The sequence below is a fragment of the Phyllostomus discolor genome, chromosome 3 (assembly GCF_004126475.2).
Source record: "Phyllostomus discolor isolate MPI-MPIP mPhyDis1 chromosome 3, mPhyDis1.pri.v3, whole genome shotgun sequence".
In the NCBI taxonomy this organism is placed as follows: domain Eukaryota; kingdom Metazoa; phylum Chordata; class Mammalia; order Chiroptera; family Phyllostomidae; genus Phyllostomus; species Phyllostomus discolor.
Window position 1 is genome coordinate 121,179,459 of NC_040905.2, and position 19,362 is coordinate 121,198,820.

Consider the following 19,362-nt stretch of genomic DNA (forward strand, 5'->3'; position numbering starts at 1 on the left):
TTAAGAAGCTCTCTGCATCTCCTGCTGTCTCTCCCTGATGGACAGAAACCCTGCTGTTTTTCACAGCTGGATGTTGTCTGAGTTCCTTTACCAGCTCTGATGCTTTAGGCTGGGGAGCTCAGCTTGGGGTTTAGAACCCACACCTCTCAGGGTAAACCTCCCCCCTCCTGAAATGTCCCTCCAGCACTCAGCTGCCATCCATGGGAGCCCAGTCAGCCCCCAAGAGGACATTTCAAGCAAGAAAGAAAACAATTTCATGAAGCAGTAGGAGCAGGAACCAGGTCACAGGGAATTAAGGCTGTGAGGACATGGTTTCTACATAATAAACGTCTAGACATTTATTCTGGAATTTACTGGAGATAGAGAGATTGGGGGGGGGGGAGACAAGGTAGAAGACTATCATTCCATCCTGAGGGACTTTGCACATATTCTTTCTACTACCTGGAATGCTTTTCCACCAGATCTCATATAGCTTGTACCTCATCTTCATTCGGATCTCAATTCAAGTGTTACCTTCTCAAAACTTACCCTGACACCCCCACCTAAAGCATCCCTACCCCATTCTCTCCACATACTATTATCTCCACTGCATTTCTTAGTATCTAGATTTGTCTTTTGTTGTTGCTGTTCATTGACTTGCTTATTATCTGTCTTCCTCACTAGAGTGGCTCAAGTCCCTTTGTTCTGTCTTGTGTACTGTCTCCCTGATGTCTTCAATAATGCCTTGGATATGACGGGTGCTCAAAATAATTGTTGAATAAATGAATGGATGTATGAATCAGTGAATAACTTTAGGTATGGTGAAGAAGAGGAGGGAGGGACAGTAAGAGGAGGGAGTGAATGAAAGAGAAGAATACAGAAAGAAAAAGCAAGACAGGTAATAAGAAAAGAAGAATGCAATAAAAATGAGAAGAGCAAAGCAAGCAAATAAGGAAAAAATAAAAGAACTTCAGGAAACCAAGGAGGTAAGACCTGCAGCTGATGCCCTGTTGCTTGGTTTATAAACAGAGTGATCAAGGGAAATAGTGCTTAACAAGGATCTTGCTTCTCATTTGCATCCCTTTGTCCATAAAAATCTGACCACAGAAAGAATGCAAAGTACACACTTTGCATTCTTCTTCTGTGTTGAAAACTATTACAAGAATAGCTTGGAACTAGCCCTGAAGGAATAGGAAGGTCAAAAGACAATCCACTTCTTGTAAATAAATAATAATGAATTACCATGTTTGAATATATTCAGGATCCCACTGTGGCCTGGTGTGCCACTCTGAATTAAAGTCTCTTGGTGACAGCCCAGGACCTGGGGTGTTGGACTTCCCTACTATATGCCCAACCATCATTTGCCATTTTAATTCTGGAAAATTACTGCCTTCTCTTCATTTATTCTCTTTCTGCCTCTGAAACTCCTACCAGAATCCTGGTTCTTAACTTTTCTCTTTTTTCTTCCAAAGAAATTTATCCCTCTGAAACACTTTCTGGGAGAGTCCATTGACTGACTCCTTCAGGCCACTAATTCATTCCTTAGCTGCATTCATTCTGTTGCCCAGCTTATCCATTGATAATATATTCTTCATATTTTACAATATATTTTTCATGCCCAAAATTGCCAAATAGTTCTTCAGAACTTCTTGTTCCTATTTTATGTTCTTAAGATATTTTGGGGGGTGAGGAAGATGGTGTTGGGGTAGGAGGGAGCAGATTCCACTCTACACATGGGAGAAAATCCTAGTTGATCTGCAGAGTAAAAGAGCAAACAGCAAACAGTAACTCAGCATATATGAAAATAAGAGACCAAAAACTGTAGCGGACACTGAAAAACCAGATGGTAAGGAGAGTGTTTCAGGACAATAGGGTCCCAGGGACCAGCACGGGGACCGGTGCGGCTGCAGTCCCAGGCCTGGTGCACACTGGGTCTGCCATAGATTCCTTGGGAGAGAGCCAGGGCAACTGCTCCCTCCCAAGATCTGAGCAACACCGGGAGAGACCTGGTTGCTTGAAGTTGTAGAGAAGGGAATAAGGTCTAAGTGGCAAACACATAGGGTCTGTGAGCACCCACGGAGTCTGTGGACACCAGCAGAGTTGAGAGTCACACAGTGACAAGCTCTGGCCTCGACAGTCACTGGTCTGGTTGCAGAATTGGGCTGTGAGAGAGGCCAGGCCTCTGTATGGAGCAGCAGGCTTCACTAGGAGGAATTTCTCAAAAAGAAAAAGTGAAAAGACAGAAACTGTTTGGGGAATTCTCCTGCAGCAATTGCTTCAGCCTCCCTGCCACCCAGCTGGGCAGCAATCCTGAGGTAGCACAGAAGGTTGTGCAAAAGACCCTGCTCACCCCCACAGCACTGGGTAGGGTGTGCACCTGCCAGACCAAGGCAGTCTGGTCAAGCATGCGCACATGCACACACCCCAGCCCATAGCAGTAATCCCAGGGAAAGGCCTGGATCCCAGATCCAAGGCACTGGGAAGAGGCACCAGGATAGCTCTGGGGAGAGTGTGCACAAGGCTGACTGAATGCAGATCAGGAAGAAAGAAAAGCCATACCAATCACCCCTCAGCCTGCTACAGCCAGCAAGACCAAAAAAACCAGTTTGGCCACTTTGAAACCAAGAGGCTTTTTTATTTTATTCTATTTTTTAAATTAATGTTTTAATTTTTATTATTGTTTTATTTTAAGCTCTATTTTCCTCTCTTTCCTTCATTCTTCTTTTATTCCTTCTTCCTTTCTTTCCAATTTTATCTCTTTCTTTCCTTCTTCTGCCTTTTTTTTTCTTAATACCTACAAGGGGTCGGGGGGACCTGAACAGTGAAAAGACCAGAGCTGGACCCAAAGAAGAGGCATCACAACAGCTGAGACAGTGAGAAAAACTTCACCTTCCCATTCAGAGAACCAGCAAGTTATTTCATATTTGTGTTATTTTTTCATTATTTTTACATCTTTTATTTTAACAGTATTTTTGTATTCCTCCTCTTTCTGTATAGTCTGCTTTGCATGGCTGGTTATATTGTATCACTTGACAGATTTCTCCAGATCTCTCTTTCATAGTGTATTGCTCAGTTACTGTCCTTCACTTCACTTGTGTCCCCTTAGCACACTACTCAAGGTCCTATACTCCCTTTTCTTGTCATCCAGATCACATAGATTCTGTCATATGATTATTGCTCTAATATTATTGTAAATAATAGCTGCTCCATACAACTGTAAATACTTCACAACACCCTCCTGGATCTTAGCCCACTTCACAATTTCCTGAACTCTATTACTATAGTGCTTAACTCTATTCTCTCACACACTATACCTACTTTCTATCCTTTACTCTCAACTCACCTCAGAATCTGACCTCCCACAATCTAACTGCTTTCTAGATCCAACTCACAAACCTTCCCTCCCCAACAAGAGTCTTATCTTCTTTCCATCATTTCTAAAAATTGGCTAGTTAAATGGAATATCATGGTTAACACTATACATAGACAAAGGATCTCCTATCTCTTCTCTACTGCTGCTACTGTAAATATAATAGAATACTCTCTGACTATCCTAAACCATTTTGCCTTTCCCCTCCAACTGATAACAAAAAAAGAGTAGGTGGAAGCAGTGAACACCAGAATGCCCACTTGAAGAAGGAACCCAAAAACAAAGAAACCACTAACAGATAACAACAAAAGAAGGAGAAGGAAGTAGTGGAAACCACACAAATCTAATCCAGGACCTATCTGGAAATACAATTAAATAGTGGACAACTTCCCAGTACAAACAACTGAACAAGAGCAAGAGAGAATCCTCAAAACCTTGTACACGCAAAAGAACCAACTTCAACAAAACCTGCCCTCAGCAGCAAAACAAAATGCAAGAGGTGGTGGACAGAATGACCATCAGGTAAGCAGCTGGTGGGAAGGACCAACAAAAAAAAGATGTAACAACAATCAAAATCCAGAGACAAACACTGAGCCAAAATAAATGACAGCCCAAGACCAGTGAGCTTGAGAGATCAAGGAGATGACACCAGTGAATCTCACAGGTATTCTACCACAGAAGTTCTCACCATAAACCCAGGAGCCAGAGCAGATCAATTTTAGAAGCTGAGGCTGACAAGGAGAGTCTCACAAACACTGGGAAAACAAGAAAACAATCCCCAAATGACAAGTAAAGAGGAAGCCTCAAAAAGAAAGCTAAGTGAAATAGAGGCAACTCAACTATCAGATATTGAGTTCAAAGCAATGGTTATGAGGAAGCTCAATGAGCTCACAATGAGCTACCAGAAACTACAGGGAAACTACAATGAACTCACTGCAAACTATATTAACATGAAAAGGGAAATAGAAACTACCAACAAGGGCCAAGAGGAAATGAAGAATACAATTTCTGAACTGAAGAACACAGTAGAAGGAATCAAAAGCAGGATCGATGAAGCAGAAGATGGGACCAGCAAGCTAGAAGACAAAGTAGAAAAATACACCAAGAGAGAGTAACAAAGGAAAAGAGGCTCAGGAAGAATGAAGAGAGATTAAGAAAAATGCAAGAAAATATGAAGCATGATAATATCCACATAATAGGAATACCAGAAGGAGAAAAAGAAGAGCATGGGTTAGAACACCTACTTGAACAAGTAATGATGGAAAACTTCCCTAATTTGATGAAAGAAAACCCATAAAATCCAGGAAACACAGAGTCCCAATCAAGAGGAACCCAAAGAGGTCCACTTCAAGACATACCATAATTAAAAGGGCAAAATACCAAGACAAAGAGAGAATCTTAAAAGCTGCAAGGGAGAAATAGGAAGTAATATACAAGGGAGCCCAAATAAGGCTAACAGCTTACTTCTCAATGGAAATGCTCCAAGCCAGAAGAGAATGGCAAGAAATATTCCAAGTAATGAGAACCAGAGGTCTGCAACCAAGGCTACTTCACCCAGCAAGGCTCTCAATCAAAATAGAAGGCCAAATAAGGAGATTCTCAGACTAAAGAATTCTAAGAGAATACACCTCGAACAAACCAGCTCTGCAAGAGATGCTAAGGGGACTGATCTAAGGAAAAGAAGGAAAAGAAAGTAACAGAGAGGAACACAGGTACAAAAATGGCAATGAATAATTACCTATCAATAATAACCTTAAATGTAAACAGATTAAATGCTCCAATCAAAAGACATACAATAGCTGAATGGATAAGAAAGCATGACCCACACATATGCTGCCTACAAGAGACCCACCTCAGAACAAAAGATCTACACAGGCTGAAAGTGAAGGGATGGAAACAAATATTCCAAGCAAACAGACAGGAAAAAAAGCCAGGGAAGAAATACTCATATCAGACAAAATAGGCTTCCAAAAAAGGGCCATAAAGAGAGGCCCAGAAGGTCATTTCATAATACTCAAGGGAAGAATTAACCAAGAACACATAAACACTGTAAATATATATGCACTCAACATAGGACCACCAAAATACATAAAGAAAATCTTAGAGGACTTCAAGATATTGGCAGCAACACAATTATAGTAGGGGATTTTCACACCCCACTGTCAAAAATAGACAGATCTTCCAAACAAAATATCAACAAATATATTGTGACATTTTGAACAATGCCCTAGAGGAAATGGACTTAACTGATATATAGAGAGCCCTTCATCCCAAAGAAGCTGAATACACAGTCTTTACAAATGCACAAGGAACATTTTCAAACATAGACCACATGATAGGACACAAAACAAGCTTTAACAATTTCAAGAATATTGGAATCATATCAAGTATTTTCTCTGAACACAAGGGACTGAAACGAGAAACCACCCCCAAAGAAAAAAAAACCCAAAACACTCAAAATCATGGAGATAGAATAGCTTGCTATTAAACAATGAATGGGTCAAGAATGAGATTAGGGAAGATATCAAAAAGTTTCTGGAAACAAATGAAAATGAACTGACAAGAACCCAAAACTTATGGGACACAGTAAAGGCAGTCCTGAGAGGGAAGTCCATAGAGATTCAGGCCTACCTAAAAAAGATGGAAACATTTCAAATAAACAACCTAACCCTACACCTACAAGAACTTGAGGAACAACAACAAAGACAGCCCAGAGCAAGTAGAAGGAAGGGAATAACCAAGATTAGAGCAGAATTAAATGACATAGAGACTACAAGCACAAATCTAAGAATCGATGAATCCAGGAGATGGTTCTTTGAAAACATAAACAAAATCAGCAAGCCTTTAAGCAGGCTCACCAAGAAAACAGGAGAAAGGACGCAAATACACACAATCAGAAATGAAAGAGGAGAGATTACAACTGATACCACAGAAATATAAAGGATTGTAAGAAATTACTATGAAGAACTGTATGGCGAGAAATTTGAAAACCTAGGTGAAATGGACAAATTTCTAGAAAAATATAATCTCCCAACACTCAATGAAGAAGAAGCAGAAAGCCTGAACAGACCAATAACAGCAGATGAAATTGAAGCAGTAATCAGAAATTTCCCGACACACAAAAGCCCTGGACTGGATGGTTTCACAGGAGAATTCTACAAAGCATTGATGAAAGAGCTAACCCCTATCCTTCACAGACTATTCCAAAATACCTAAAATGATGGAAGACTCAGAAACTCTTTTTATGAAGCCAGCATTATCCTAATCCCCAAACCAGATAAAGACACAACAAAGAAAGAAAACTTCAGGCCAATATCGCTGATGAACATAGACACTAATATCCTCAATAAAATATTGGCAAACTGCATCCAGCAATATATTAAAAAGATCATAGACTCTGATTAAGTGAGATTCATCCCAGGGATACAAGGATGGTACAATATTCACAAATCAGTAAATTTAATACATCACATAAACAAAAGCAAAGACAAAAATCACATGATCTTATCCACAGATGTGGAGAAAGCATTTGATAAGGTACAGCACCCATTTATGATAAAAAAACACTCAGCAAAGTAGGAATAGAGGGAGCATTCCTCAACATAATAAAGGCCATGTATGAGTAACCTACAGCCAACATCATACTCAATGAGCAAAAATTAAAATCTTTTCCACTAAGATCAGGAAGAAGACAAGGTTGTGCACTTCACCACTTCTACTCAACATAGTCTTGGAAGTTTTAGCCACAGTGATCAGACAAGGATATAAAAGGCATCCAAATTGAAAAGGAGGAAACAAAACTGTCACTGTTTGCAGATGACCTGATAGTGTAGATAGAAAATGCTATAGACTCCACCAAAAAAACTGCTTGACTTAATACATGAATTTGGCAAAACAGCGGGATACAAAGTCAATATTCAGAAATCAAAGGCATTATTGTATACCAACAATGAAATAGCAGAAGCAGAAATCAAGAAAAAAATCCCATTCAATACAGCTAAAAGAAAAAATAAAATATCTAGGAATAAACCTAACCAAGGAGGTAAAAGACATGTATGCAGAAAACTACACAACACTGAAGAAAGAAATTAAGGAAGAGACAAACAAATGGAAACATATTCTGTGTTCATGGATTGGAAGAATTAACATCATCAAAATGTCCATACTACCCAAAAAAATTTATAGATTCAATGCAATACCTATTAAAGTACCAATGGCATATTTCACAGATATACAACAAACAATTCAAAAATTTACATGGAACCATAAAGGAGCCCAAATAGCTGCTGCAATTTTGAGAAAGAAGAGCAAAGTACTAGGGATCACAATAAACTATACCAAACTGTATTACCAGGCCATTGTAATCAAAACAGCCTGGTATGGGCATAAAAACAGGCATATACCAATGGAACAGAACAGAAAGCCCAAAAATAAACCCAAGTCTCTACGGTCAATTAATATTCAACAAAGGGGCAGAAGCAATAAATGGAGTAAAGATAGCCTCTTCAACAAATGGTATTGGGAGATTTGGACAACTACATACAAGAAAATGAAACTCAATCACCAATTTACACCATACACAAAAATAAATTCAAAGTGGATAAAATACTCAAATATAAATCATGACACCATTAAGAGTCCTAGAGAAAAACATAATCAGGAACATCTCATATATTCCAAACAGCAAAATTTTCACTGATATGTCTCCTAGAGCAAGAGACATAGAAGAAAGAATAAACAAATGGGATCTCATCAAAATAAAAAGCTTCTGCAAGGCTAAAGAAAACATGAGCAAAATGAAAAGAGAACCAACTATATGGGAAAATGTTTGCCAATGATACCTCTGACAAGGGTTTGATCTCCAAAATACATAAAGAACTCACAACTCCACTCCAGAAAGATAAACAATCCAACTTAAAAATGGGCAAAAGACTTGAACAGACTCTTCTCCAAGGAGAACATACAGATGGTCCAGAGAGACATGAAAAGATGCTCAGTATTGCTAACCATCAGAGAGATGCAAATTAAAACCAAAATGAGATACCACCTCATACCAGTCAGAATGGCCATCATAAACAAAGCAACAAACAAGTGTTGGAGAGACTGTGGAGAAAAGGAAACCCTAAGCATTGTTGGTGGGACTGCAGACTGGTGCAACAACTATGAAAAACAATATGGAAGTTCCTCAGGAAACTAAAAATGGACCTTCCTTTTGACCCAGCAATTCCACTACTAGGATTATATCCTAAGAACTGTGAAACACCAGTCCAAAAGAACCTGTGCACCCCAATGCTTTTAGCAGCACAATTTACAATAGCCAAGTGTTGGAAGCAACCTAGGTGCCCATTGGTAAATGAATGGATAAAAAAACTATGATACATTTACACAATGGAATTCTATGCAGCAGAAAAAAAGAAGGAGCTCCTACCCTTTGCAACAGCATGGATGGAACTGGAGAGCATTATGCTAAGTGAAATAAGCCAGGAGGTAAAAGACAAGAACCATATGATCTTACCTTTAACAGAAACCTACTCAACAAAATATACAAACAAGCAAAATATAACCAAAGACACTGAAATGGAGAACAGGCTGACAGTGACTAGAGGGGAGAGGGGAGGGAATTTCAGGGGAAAAGGGTGAAGGTTTTACAGGAACAAGTATAAAGGACAAATGGACAATAACAAGAGGGGTGGAAATGGGAGGGAGATGGGAAGGGGAGGGGAGGTGGTCTGGGATGGGGAAAAGGCAAAAAACTGTACTTGAACAACAATTAAAAATTTTTTAAGTTTAAAAAAAAGTTAAAAAAAAAAAAAAAACCACAGTGAGATACCACTTCACACCAGTCAGAATGGCTATTAAAACCAAATCAACAAACAGGTGCTATTGAGGTTGTCAAAATAAGAGAATCCTAGTGCACTGTTGGCAGACTCCTTCAGGCACAGTGAAAAACAGTATGGAATTTCAAAAAAAAAAAAACAACCTAAAAATGGAACTAACTGCATTCTGACCTGGTGATTATTGCTGAGACTATATGCTAAGAGTACTTGAGACATCAATTCAAAAGAACCTGTGAACCCCAATGTCATAGCAGAACACTTTATAATAGACAAGTGTTGGAAGCAACCTAAGTTCCCATCAGTAAATGAATACATCATAAACTATGGTACATTTATATGTTAAATTACTATACAGCAGAAAGAAAGGAGCTCTTAACTTTCATGACAGCTTGGATGGATCTGAGTAGAATTATGCTAAGTGAAAGACTTACACCATATGATCTCACCTATAAGTGAAACTTAACCGATAAGACAAACAAGGAAGCAAAATATAACCAGAGACATTGAAATAAAGAACAAACTGACAGTAATCAGAGGGGCAGTGGGAGGTGATAATGGGGAGGAAACAAAGCATGGTCATTAATGAATATGTATTAAGGACACCTGGACAAAGTCAAAGGAAGGTAGGATAGAGTGTCAGAGGTTGGGATGGCTGAGGTGGGTGAAAGTGGTACGAGTAAGATGGAGACAATTGTACTTGAACAACAATAAAAAAGAAAAAATAATAAAACTGTAATGTAAAAATAATTATTGTATATTACTTTCAGGTGTACACCATAGTAGCTAGACACTCACATATTTTACAAAGTGATTCCCCAGTATTTCTAGTATGTACCTGGCACCATACATAGCTATTACTATATTACCAACTATATTCCTCATCCTGTACTTTACATCTCTGTGAGTATTTTGTACAAAATTACAGTTTTGTACAAAAGTACAAAACTACCAATTTGTACTTTTAATCCCTTTATCATCTTCACTTAGCCCCCAAAATCCCTCCCTTCTGGCAAACATCAGTTTGTTCTCTGCATCTATGAATACATTTCTTTTTGTTTCCTATATTTTGTTTCTTAGAGTCTATATATAAGTGAAATCATATAGTATCTGTCTTTCTCTGAGTGATCTATTTCACTCAGCATTGTAACACGTAGGTCCATCCATGTTCTCAAAAATGGTAATATTTTACCCCTTTTAATGGCCAAGTAACATTCTGTTACACATATGTACCACCACATTTTTATCCACTTAACCCTTAGTGAGCACTTAGGTTGTTTTCATATCTTAGTTATTGTAAATAACACTGCAATGAACATAAAGGTGTATATGTCTTTTTATATTAGTATTTTGGGTTTCTTTGAATTACCCAGAAGTGGAATTGCTGAGTCATAAGACAGTTCTATTTTTAATTTTATGAGGAGTCTCCACACTGTCGCTATTGAGGTTTGCTATACCAATTTTCATTCCCACCAAAAGTGCACAAGTGTTCCCTTTTCTCCACATACTACCCAGTACTTTTTGTTTGTTGATTTATTGATGCTAGCAATTCTGAAAGGTGTGGAGTGATACCTCTTTGTAGTTTTAATATGTATTTTTCTGATGATTAGTAACATCAAATATCTTTTCATATTTCTTTTGCCATCTGTATGTCCTCTCTGGAGACATGTCTATTCAGGTCTTCTGCCTATGTTTTAACTGGATTTGGGGGGGTTTTGGTGTTAAGTTTTATGAGCTCTTTATACCTTTTGGATGTCAACCCTTTATAAAATGTATCAGTGGCAAATGTCTTCTACCATTGAGTAAGTTGCTTTTTCATTTTATTGATGGTTTCCTTTGCTGTTCAAAAATTTTGTAGTTTGATGTACTACCATTTGTTCAATTTTTCTTTTGTTTTTCTTCCCTAAGGAGATATATGAGGAAAAAAAAAAACACTACTAAGAGCAATGTCAGGCAGTTGAATGCTTACGTTTTCTTTTAGAAATTTTATGATTTCAAGTATTGCATGTAAGTCTTTCAACCATTTTAACTTTATTCTTGTATATGGTATGAAGAGGTGGTCTAGTTTCATTTTTTTGCATATATCTGTCCAGTTTTCCAAACATCATGTATTAAATAGACTATCTTTACCCCATTGTATATTCTTGCCTCCTTGTATATTAATTGACCATACAGGTGTGGATTTGTTTTTTGTGCTCTCTATTCGGTTCCACTGATGTGTTTGTTTTTATGCCAGTACCATGCTGTTTTGATTACTATAGCATTGTAGGATAGTTTAATAATAGGTAGTGTGAAACCTCCAACTTTTATCTTTTTCTTCAAGATTGCTGTTACTAAGAGTTCCAGCCAAGATGGAGGTATAGGTAGAAATGCTTCACTTCCCCATACAACCTAAAGAATAATAACAACCAATTTAAAAACAATAAACAACCAGAAGAGCCAGAAAATCAAACTGCATGGAACTCCAACAACCAAGGAAGAAACATTCACCCAGACTGATAGAAGGGACAGAGATGGGCGGCCTGGGTGGAGAGGTCACTCGGCAAGCTGGAGGGCTGAGTGGGCAAGGTGGGGCAGGGTGACTGGGAAACTAAAGACTCAGAATCTCTAGCTGTAAAATACTGTGGGGGTTGTGAAGGTTGCAGAAATTCCCAGTCTCATAGGAGAGTTTGTTGTAAAGTGGGACTAGAGCAGATCATTTGAGTGGCATTGTTCCCTCTCTGCCCCCTCCTCCACAGACAGTGCCACAATGCAGCAAAGAGCATTGCCTCGCCCTGGTGAATACACAAGGCTCGGCTCCCTTACAACATAACAGGTGCATCAAGACAAAGAAATGTGGCCCAAATGAAAGAACAGATCAAAACTACACAAAAAGAGCTAAGCAACAAGGAGATAGCCAACATCTGATGCAGAGTTCAAAACAATGGTAATCAGGATGCTCACAGAACTGATTGAGCTTGGTCACAAAATGAAGGAAGAAATGAAGGCTATACAAAGTGAAGTAAAGCAAAATATTCAGGGAACCAACAGTGAATGGAAGTAAACCAGGACTCAAATCAACAATTTGGAACAAAAGGAAGAAATAAACATCCAACCAGAACAGAATGAAAGAACAAGAATGAAAAAAAAAAAAGAAATGAGGAGAGACTTGGGAACCTCTGGGACAACTTTAAGCACTCCAGCACCTGAACCATAGGAGTGCCAGAAAGAGAAAAAAGGAGCAAGGAATTGAAAACTTATTTGAACAAATAATAAAGGAAAACTTCCCCAATCTGGTGAAAGAAATAGACTTCCGGGAAGTCCAGGAAGCCCAGAGAAACCCAAAGAAATTGAACCCAAAAAGGAACACATAAAGGCACATCTTAACTAAATTACCCAAGATTAAAGGAAAGGAGAGAATCTTAAAAGCAGCAAGAGGAAAGGAGAGAGTTCCCTACAAAGGAGTGCATAACACTATCAGTTGATTTCTCAAAAGAAACCTCACAGGCAACAAGGGGCTGGAAAGAAATATTTTTCCTTTTTTATTTTTTTCTTTATTGTTTTAAGTACAGTTGTCTCCATTTTCCCCCTCCCCTCCCCTCACCTCACCCACCTCCACCTTTCACCCTCAGTTCTACCCCCCTTTGGCTTTGCCCCTGTCATTTATACATGTTCCTTGACAACCCTCCTCCTTCTTTCCCTCATTATCCCCTTCCCACCTCCCCTCTGATTACCATCAGTTTGTTCTTTATTTCAATATCTCTGGTTATGTTTTGCTTGCTTGTTTGTTTTATTGATCAGGTTCCACTTATAGATGAAATCATATGGCATTTGTCATTCACCAACTAACTTATTTCACTTAGCATAATGCTCTTGAGATCCATTCATGCTGTCACAAAGAGTAGGAGCTCTTTCTTTCTGCTGTGTAGTATTCCATTTTGTAAATGTACCACAGTTTTTTTATCTACTCATTTACAGATGGGTATTAAAGTTGCTTCCAGCACTTAGCTGTTGTAAATTGTGCTGCTATGAACATTGGGGTGCATAGGTTATTTTGAATTTTGTTTCAGAGTTCTAACAGTATAATCCCAACAGTGAAATTGCCAAGTCAAAAGGCAGAAGTCACAAAAGGCAAAGGCCTACATCCAAGATTACTCTGTCTAGCAAAGCTATCATTCAGAATGAAAGGGCAGATAAATTGCTTCCCAGATAAGGTCAAGTTAAAGGAGTTCATCACCAACAAGCCCTTATATGAAATGTTAAAAGTACTTATCTAAAAAATAAAAGATCAAAAAATGAACAGAAAAATGACAAAACACAACTATCAACAACTGAACATGAAAAAGAGGAACAAAAACTAAGCAAACAAGTGGAACAGGAAGAGAATCACAGAAATGGAGATTACATGGAGGGTTATCAGTGGGGAGGGGTAAGGGGAGAATGGATGAAAAGGTACAAGGAATAAGAAGCCTAAATTGTAGGTAGAAAATAGACAGGGGGATGTTAAGAATAGTATAAGAAATGGAGAAGCCAAAGAACTTATCAGTAAAGCCCAGGGACTTGAGCTAAGTGACGGGAAGCTGGAGGGCAGGGAGGTGCATGGCAGAGGGAGGATAAATGAGAGAAAAACATTGGGAAACTATAATAGCATAATCAATAAAATATACTTAAAAATATATCAACTTCAAAAATGGAATAAAGATTGCTGCCACTATTCAGAATCTTTTGTGGTTCCATATAATTTTGGATTATTTGTTCTAGTTCTTAAAAATATGCCATTGGTATTTTAACAGTATTGCATTGAATCTGTAGATTGCTTTAGATAGTATGGATATTTTAATAATGGTAATTCTCCCTATCCATGAACACAGTATGTGGCTTCATTTATTTGTATCTTCAATTTGTTTCTCCAGTGTCTTATAATTTTCTGACTACAGGTCTTTTACCTTGTTGGTTAAATTTATTCTTAGGGTTTTTTTATGTGATTGTAAATGGGATTGTTATCTTAGTTTCTCTTACAGTTAATCATTGGTATATAAAATGCAACCAATTTCTGAATATGTATTTTGTATTCTGCCAATTCACTGAATTAATTTATCAGTTCTGGTAGATTTCTGGTGGAATCTTTACATTTCTGTTTACATAGTTTCATGTCACCTTCAAATGGCAGTTTCATTTCTTCTTTTATAATGTGGATGCATTTTACTTCCTCTTCTTGTCCGATTGCTGTGGCTAGGACTTCCAGCACTGTGTTGAATAAGATTGGTGAAAGTAAACATCCTGGTCTTATTCCTGACCTTAAGGAAAACACTTTTAGCTTTTGCCCATTGAGTATGATATTAGCTGTGGATTTGTCATACATGGCCTTTATTTTGTTGAAGTATGTACTTTGCTAAGAGTTTTTTCATAAATGGATGCTCGATTTTGTCAAATACAATTTCTGCATCAATTGATATGGTCATATGATTTTGTCTTTTATTTCATTTATATGGAGTAATACATTAATTGATTTGTGAATATTGAACCAAACTTACATCCCAGGAATAAATACCACTTAATCATGTTATAAGATCTTTTTTAATGTATTGCTAAATTTAGTTTGCTAATGTTTTGTTGAGAATTGTTTTATCTATGTTTATTAGAGATATAGATCTGTAATTTTCTTTATTTGTAATCTCTTTATCTGGTTTTGAAATCAAGATAATGTTAGCCTCATAAAATGAACTTAGAAGTCTTCCCTCCACTTGAATTTTTTGGAATGGTTTGGGAAGGATAGTTACTAATTCTGTCAGGAATATTTGGTAAAGTACAACTGTGAAAACATCCAGTCCAGGAATTTTATGTTTTGGAAGTTTTTTGTTTACTGATTTGATTTCATTGGTTGTAATTGGTCTGTTCAGATTTTCCTGTTTCTTCATAACTCAGTATTGAAAAATTGTGTTTCTAGAAATATATCCATTTCTCCCAGATTGTTCATTTGTTGGCATATAATTGTTTGAAGTATTTCTTATAATTCTTTGGGTTTTCCTGGTCTCAGTTGTTACTTCTTCTCCTCCACTTCTGATTTTTTATTTGAGCGCTCTCTCTTTTGTTTTGTTTGGTTTTGGTTTGGTTTGGTTTGGTTTGGTTTGGTTTTGATGAATCTGGTTAAAGGTTATTAATCTTGCTTATCTTTTCAAATAACAAACTATTGGTTTTATTTATTTTTATACTGATTTTGTAGACTTTATTTTTTTTATACTCCTCTGATCTTTATTATTTCCTTTCTTCTACTCACTGTAGACTATGTTGTTCTTTCTCTAGTTCCCTTAGGTGTAAAGCTAGATTGTTTATTTGAGTTTTTCTTATCTTGAGATAGGCCTGTATTACTGTGAACATCTCTCTCAGGCCTGCTTTCAATGTGTCCCATAGACTTTGGTTTGTTGCCTTTTCATTTTTATTTATCTTAAGGTAATCTTTGATTTCTTCTTTGATCTTACTTTCAACCTATTCATTGTTTAGTTGCATGCTATTTATCTTTCGTGTGTGTGTGTGTGTGTGTGTGTGTGTGTGTGTGTGTGTGTTTTCAGTTATTTTCTGGTACTTAATTGCTAGTTTTATACCATTTTGACCAAAAATGTCTGATATGATTTCAATCTTCTTAAATTTACTAAGACTTGTTTTGTGGCCTGATATGTGATCTATGCTGGGAAATATTTCATGTTCATTGAGAAGGATGTATATTCTGTTGCTTTGGGGTGAAATGCTCTGAAAATATCAATGAAATTCACCTGGGCTAATGTGTCATTTAAGGCTGCTGTTTCTTTGTAGATTTTCTGTTTGTAATAACTATTCATTGATTTCAATGGGATGAAGAAGTTCCCTGATTGGACTATATTACTGTTAATCTCTTCCTTTATTACCATCAATATTTGCTTTATATATTTAGGTGCCCCTATGATGTATGCATAAATGTTTGTAAGGTTATATCATCTTGTTAAACTGATCCCTTTATCATTATAAAATGTTTTTCTTTGTCTCTTGTTATAACCTTGTTTTAAAGTCTATTTTGTATGATATAAGTATTACTATCCCAGCATTTTTTTATTGCTATTTATTTTTCCATCCCTTCACTTTCAGTCTATGTGTATCTTTTGATCTGAAGTGGGTTTTCTGTAGACGGCATATATATGGGTCTTATATGTTTTATCCATTCAGCTACCCTATATCTTTTTATTTGAGCATTAAATTCATTTACATTTAAAGTAATTGTTGACAGCTTCATAGTAATTACCATTTCATTATTTATATTTATGTTCCTTTTTCTTTCTTAAAGAACACCCTTTAACATTTCCTGTACTGCTGGTTTGGTGGTAATGAAACCCTTTTCCTTTTTCTTTTCTGGAATGGTCTTTATTTCTCCTTCAATTTTAAATGATAGCCTTGCTAAGTAGAGTAGTTTGGGTTGTAGGTCCTTGCTTTTCATCACTTTGAATATATCCTGTGACTCCCTTCTGGCCTGCAAAGTTTCTGTTGAGAAATCAGCTAACAGTCTTATGGGAGCTCCCTTGTAATTAATTGTCTTTCTCTTGCTCTTTTTAAGATTCTCTCTTTGTCTCTGATCTTTGGCATTTTAATTATGATGTGTCTTGTAGGTCTCTTTGGGTTTATATTGTTTGAGACTCTCTGTACTTCCTGGACTTGTATGCTTTTTTTTTTTTTTTATCAGGTTAGGAAAATTTTTAGACATTGCTTCTTTAAATAAGTTTCAATCCTTTGCTCTTTCTTTTTTCTGGTACCCTTATGGTGCAAATGTTGTTATGCTTGATTGTCCCAGGGGTTCCTTAAACTGTCTTTATTTCTTGTCTTTTCTACCCTTTTCTTTTTCTGTTCCAATTGAATGTCTTCTATCATGTTTTCTTCCAAGTCATTGATTCGATCCTCTGCTTTATCTAACCTGCTGTTGATTCCTTTTAGTGTATTCTTTGTTTCAGATATTGCATTCCTTCTGGCTAGTTATTTTTTATGGTTTTAATGTCCCTTTTTACACTTACTATCTCTTTGTTGAAGTTCTTATGGAGTTCCTCCCCTAAATTCCTTGAGCATCTTTATAACTGTTGTTTTCAACTCTGTATCTGGTAGATTGGTTGCCTCTACTCAGCAAAAATCTCAGGGTACACCAATGCCACTTGCAACCTCTTTGGGACCTATGGACTTTTGCTGTGGGGTGGGGAAAGGGAATCATCAGGGTGGACCCAATAGAGTTCATAAGACTAAAGCAGGTTAATATTTGGCTTTGTGGAGAGACAGCTCAACACAGGAACTGGTATCTATCTGGCATGCAAGAATATGGCTGTTGTCCTAAAGCTGTACAACTGAGCCTCCCCCATGTGTGTCTGGCATCCTGCCCACCCCCACTTTTGAATTTTCCTAAAATGGTTTGACAGTTTTTCAAGAAAGACCTCACTGTGGGCCCGTGCTGGCAACTGTGAGCAGATCCCACAGCTGTGTGTGAGCTGAATAGGACAGGGCCTCAGGGAGTCATTGGGATGTTGCTAATGCAGCTCTCCAAGCTAATGCTGTGAAATGGGGATGGGCCCAAGACAGGCACCGTGGCAGTGCTTGGGTGTTCTAGGAAAATGGCCCTCATTCTAAAGCCACACAATGAGTTTCTTCCTGTGTCCCTCTAGCACCCCTGGAACTTGCCCAGAATTTTAAGAAAAAAAAATGCAACATGAACCCAGGGTGGCAGTCACTGGTAGAGCCCAGAACTATGTGTGGGCTTTGTAGGGTGGGGTCTCTGGAATTAGTCAGTGTAGAAACAGAGTGATACCATGTGGGGGAGTGTTCAACCAAGGAAAGATGGCTTCCATAGGTGCTGACAGGAGGGACTCAGCACAGGGATATTGTTGGCTGTCCTTCCAGCTTTTTCCTCAAAGCCACACAATTCCTGTCTCTCCCTGTTTGTTTTACCACCCCTGGAGCCACCATCCTCTGCCAGAGCCAAGGGTGAGTACTTGCAAGAAAGAGTTTGAATGATGTCCCTTTAAGAAGGCATCAGGCTTTCCAGCAGCCTTCTGGCTCACCTGGGCCAATAGAATCCTTGCTGACTTTTATAGTCAGAGATGTGTGGGATTCTCTTCCCAGCACTGGTGCTCCAGGATAAGGCACCAGACATGACATTAAGACCCCTCATTACTCAAGCAGGGCCTCTGCAGCTGAGACATCCCTTCAGATTCTCAACCATTCCATGTGTGTGTGGAGCCAGCTCTTTCCACATCCCCACCCTCTCTACTAGACTCGACATGGCTTCTTTTCTATATCCTTAGTTAAATGACTTCTTTTCAGCTAGTCCTCATATGGTTATTCAGGTTGACTATTCTATAATTTAGTTGTTATTTTGATGTGGTCATGGGAAGAGGTGAGTGCAACTTCCACCTATTCCACCAACGTGGGTCCATACTCACTTAAACAGTTATAAACATACACACAGATAGAATTTTTGTCATTGGTTTTGCCAAAACAAAATCATACTATATATGTTTTATGCAATTTGCTATTCTAATTAATAATGCACAATAAATATTGTTTCAGATCCATAGTCATGGATCTAACTCATATTTAATTAGTTTCAATTTTATTTCCTCAACAAATAACTTTACATAGGATAGATTACCAAATGTGGGGCAGATCAAAACTAACAGTAGGTATATGTTTAAGTTGAATGAATATGCCATGATTATGGTCCCAACATGACTCTGATAAATAACATTTCCACCAATGATACATGAGAATACATATTCCTCCCAGCATCCTTACCAGCTCTAGACATTTTTCCTTGTTTTTAATTATTTCTGATCTTCCAGGGGTAAAATAGTCTCTCATTTTGATTAATATATATTTATTGGTCACATGGTTGTTCCCACTCACACTTTTTTACATTTTTCTGTTTGGTGCTAGTGTATTGCTAATCAGTTTTTGACAACTCATTGTCCTGTTTTATCTGTCATTTGTACTGCAAATATTTTTTTCTCTGCCAAATTCTGACCTATTGCCAGAGCACTGTGTGAACACTTTCCTTATCACACTTAGCATGTTGCATTGTCCTTCACTGACAATTGCTGTCTCTGCTAAGGCTGTGCCCCTTAAGCCATGGATCATTTGCTCAACTCTAACCCAAGTCCTAAGCAGTAATCTGTACATAGTAGGTGTTGAAAGGAT